The sequence below is a fragment of the Apteryx rowi genome, unplaced genomic scaffold, assembly GCF_003343035.1.
Source record: "Apteryx rowi isolate R43461 unplaced genomic scaffold, aptRow1 scaffold_463, whole genome shotgun sequence".
Lineage (NCBI taxonomy): Eukaryota > Metazoa > Chordata > Aves > Apterygiformes > Apterygidae > Apteryx > Apteryx rowi.
The window spans coordinates 188366-192716 of NW_020450720.1; the positions used below are offsets into that span (position 1 = coordinate 188366).

Sequence of the window (4351 nt, forward strand, 5' to 3'; positions counted from 1 at the left end):
ATTAATTTTACATATTTCTGGTTTCTAAATTAACCTTTCAAGAAAAAGGAAATGTTGTTCAGAACCCTGGAGCATATGTATACGACTCTTTATAAAGAAAGGAAAGCAAATCAAACTGTTTGCTTTTCTTTTAGTTTTCCTTTCAGATTGTAAAACTTTGTAATAAGGGCTGCAAAATTGCTACGTTGTGATGGTTGGTAGCATATGAAGCATGATTCTTACGGGGGCTTTATGTGCTTCCCTAAGCATAAACAAGTGGAATGGAAAAAAGTTTAGGTAATACATCATTATGTAGAATGCTAGGAACTATTAGGAGTCGAACTCAGCAAAACGCTAAACAGTCTTTCTGTTGCACAAGTTCAAGGTACATCTGTATCCTGAATTCCGTGTTCAGTTCTGGAATCATACAGATGAACATATACTGATGATGCATGATCATATAGATATACATGATTATACAGATATATAGATGAACTAGGAAGAAGGCAGAAGAATGTATTATGGATGATGAGAATTCTTTTATGTATCATAGTCATATTAGGAATTGCACAGAATATTGAGATGATAATTTAATAAACTTCATATAAGGCATAAAGACTTTGGTAAGAATATTACATTTATTTGAATTAAGATAAAGTATTTTATAAGTTACAAGTGCTTGTGCTATAAAATTGTTAATACATTTCAAGTTTGAAGAGATTCCACTTTTATAAGGGAACTGTAGTATGCCTTACAGTATGTTCTTGTGATATAAAAGGTAGAAAAATGTTTTACTTCCAACAAAATTCAAACATATTGCATCACTCTTTTAGTCATAGTACGAATAACTAGCTGTTCCAGATGTGTTGTCACATCTGTATATAGAACTCCATCTACTTTCTTGTTAAGAATTTATCTAAAATAACATTTCAGAAAAAAGTTCTTAACAATGCATGCACCTGTTACTATTGGATGGTCAGTCTCCCTTTCACAGAATGAATTGAATTGTCTTGTTTAATGAGCTAGTAGAAATACCGATGTTCTGAATCTTTCCTGGGTTTTGTGTAAGCCAAAAAAGGCTTGGTTTTCTGGCGCATCCACAGGAATTATTTCTCACTGTTGCGAACACAAATTAAACTACACTTAGCAATGTTTAGAGCTGGAGTGTGCCCTGGCTGCCATCTATTTTAAATATTACATTTTCTAATCTTATTTCAGAACCCGTCCATTTGGCCTCATGCTTAAAGTACTTCTAGCACAGTTTACTCTAGGACCGCTCATGTAGAAAATACTAAATGGAACTGATGTGACCTTGAGAAAGATCATGTCAGTGAATTCACACTGAAGAACGCGGTCCTTTAGAAATACACAAGTCTGCTTATTTGTTTTCCCTCTTTGATAAAGGGTTTTTATTTTTTTTTTTCTTGTGCTCTCTTCAGAAAATATCTGAACCTATACATTGGGGAAAGTTGTGTATCATTACAGTGAGAAAGTAAATAGAATTCAAGCATGTGGGTTTCACAGCTGCTACTTTGCATGTACAGTTGTGCTTTAGTTTTGACATTTCTTGCCTTTGATTTGGCTRTACAGACTTCCAGCTTACTGCATTACGAACTTTTGTAATTAGGTGCCTGTAAAATAAAGTTAAATGTAGTCAGCATCTTACAAAGATACTGGTTATAGAGAGGAGAGAGCGAGCTTATGAGGTTTATTCTTCCTCTGTGAAGATTTTCAGTTTTTTAGCAGAACTAAGGTTTGCAGTCTTCTGGATGCAGACAGTTTTTCAAGACCTTTGCAGAAATTAAAAGCTTTCAGCTGCTTTCTTAGCAGTTCTAAGAGCAGGAGGACCACTTAGCTTCTATCAGAATAATTGTTTTTGTGCTTGCTTGATTCCTGCTCGAGTCAGACTAGGTTAGAGAAAAATGTGGTAATATGTGGCTTCATTAAATTCTGACTTTGTTAATATCTTTAGTGTGCGTGCTAGACTTTCTAATTTAGGAAAATGTATTTTCTTCATACTGAATGAAGATACTGTAGCTCATCTTTTGTATATTGATTCTCAGATTGTGGTTGGTCAGACGGCATGTCTTCATGTTTCCAGATTTTAGAAGCTTCCAGATCATTACTGAATGCTTTTTCATTACCTTTGCTAATATATATTTTGTCTTTTCCAGGAACAAATCCTGTTTTTGCCACAGGATGTTATAACTTAGCCATTTATAAGTGCTAAAGTAATTATCTAGCTTTTTCCATAAAACTTATAGCTTTTGGGGTAGACTGTTGAAACTATTTTTAATTGCTTTATACCTAATATATTATTTATACAGGAATAATACTACATTTTATTAAGCTGACATTGTAGGGAGAAATACAATTAGCTAAAGTAAAATTTGGCTAGAATGTTAAATTTAATTCTCCTACTGTTTCAAGAGTTGCTCAAGTCCTTTTGTAATTACAAGTGATAATACCTGTTTTTTTCTCTGTAGAAACATTGTACTAACTAACTGTTGAGTCATAGTATTGCTTCCTACAACACATGATTTGCTCCTCTATTTCCATGGATGGCATGCCAGTGAGCAGAATAATACAACAATATTTTCCAAGTCTTGCAGTAAGATGCTCTTGTGTTTTGTATACATTTATAATGTATGAAAACAAAAAACCCCTAACACCTCCCCCCTCCCCCCAAAAGGTCAACTCCTCCACACTTTCAGGTTGTTTCTACCTGTTGATAAGCTGAATGTGTGAAAACAAACAAACAAACTGGGTTTTGTGGGGAAATTGTTCTGTTACACACTCTGCTCTATAAACTGATAAGATAATATTCCCGCATTCTACTTCATTAATGATCTTTGTATAACCTTTTTGGAAAAAAAATGTGTTTATTACCTTTTTTTCCTTGTCTCAACTCCCAAATCTGTTCTTAAGGAAAATTAGAGTATCTCTTCTTGGAGTTTCCCAGAGCTGTTCCTTCTCTTCCCGTTTCTCCTCCCTCAAAAAGAAACTACATTGTGTGCTGTAATCAGTTTCTGTAGCTTCTGTCCTATCTCTACCTTTCTTTTCTCTAATTTATCCCATCAGTCTTTCTCTTAGATCTGTATACACCATCTTCTCAGTAGTTATAGTTTTTTTATTTAAACCCTAGAAGGGAGCTTCCTGTGTATTAAATTAGAATAAATTACTCTGCTGTGCAGAAACAGTTCTTAGGTGACAAATACAAATATCTCCCATCATTTCCACGCTGACACAGAAAGGGAAGAATACTGAAGTTCCTTCCAGGAAGTTGTGTATACATTCTGTCCAGGGGCAACCTTCCCTATGAAGCTCAGAATAAGAATCTGATAAGCTTTGACCTTCAACCCCAAGTTAAAGTCCCCCCCCCCTTTTTTTTCCTTTTGGAATATAGAAATATTTACAGCTTCTTCCACATCCTAAGGTCTTTTTGACTGTGTTGAACTTCTCTTATTAACCTATTTTGTAATTTTTTTTTTCTCTAGTTAGTAGTTCCAATACTTGCACCTGAAGTTAATCAAAGCAGTCCCACTTACCTCAAAGTGAAAAGATCTAAAAACTTCTCGTTTTCCAAAAGCTGTAGTAAAAACCTGGAGAAAAAAAAAAATCTTTCTTAGAGATTTGACAGTCTTCACATCTAAGCCAGCCAAATAGACTTATGAGGACTCTTCATTGTTTACAGCATTTCCATCTCAGAAGAATCAATGTTTTCCACAGATAATTTATGAACTGGTGGTACATGGCTGGAAAATTTTACTGCTACTTTCCAGTCTCATTTTAACTTCTAGGTGGCACCAATTATGTAGATATATACAAAAAATACGTTTTATATACTTTTTCCCATAATTTCGTTTTGACATTATCAGTGACATTTTGAAAGAACTACTCCACTTTTAAAATTGAATCATTTTTATAGGAAAGTTAGTTAAGCTTTAGATGCCTATGTATGGATTATACTAAAATAATGGAATACCTATTCTTTTACATCTGCTGGTCAGTTTTCCATCAGTGGTTTTGCTCATAGATACATGCAGTCAGTGGCTTGGTATTGTATATGTAAAATAAACAAGCTGCAAAGAATTGCAAGATGAAGTTCCTCTTTCTGTTTCAGTGAATTTGAATCGCTGTAGCGACAAAGTGAAGAAAGAACAGTATTTATAGCTTATCACTTCATAATTTGCTTCCGTTTCATGAAAATAACTTGTAAGTTTAGTTATATGCTTCTCCAGTGTCTTTTTTATTCTTATTTAAGATATAGGATATTTTTTATTTCCTTAGAAAATTTGCAGTTTTACCCAGGGAAAGCATTTACTGTTTGATCTATATCATTAGTGTTATAGACTTAATCTTGAATGAAAGA

General features: G+C 33.8%; 1 long non-coding RNA gene across 1 annotated transcript; it reads right to left on the reverse strand.

The window, feature by feature from the left end:
- Window positions 1-678: 678 nt before the first annotated feature.
- On the reverse strand, window positions 679-4086 carry LOC112971934. Its single transcript, XR_003255509.1, has 4 exons — window positions 3965-4086; window positions 3528-3581; window positions 2869-2983; window positions 679-1610 (listed from the first exon to the last, which is right to left on the reverse strand). It is a non-coding gene; the product is annotated as an uncharacterized LOC112971934 (long non-coding RNA).
- Between the last annotated feature and the right edge of the window lie 265 nt (window positions 4087-4351).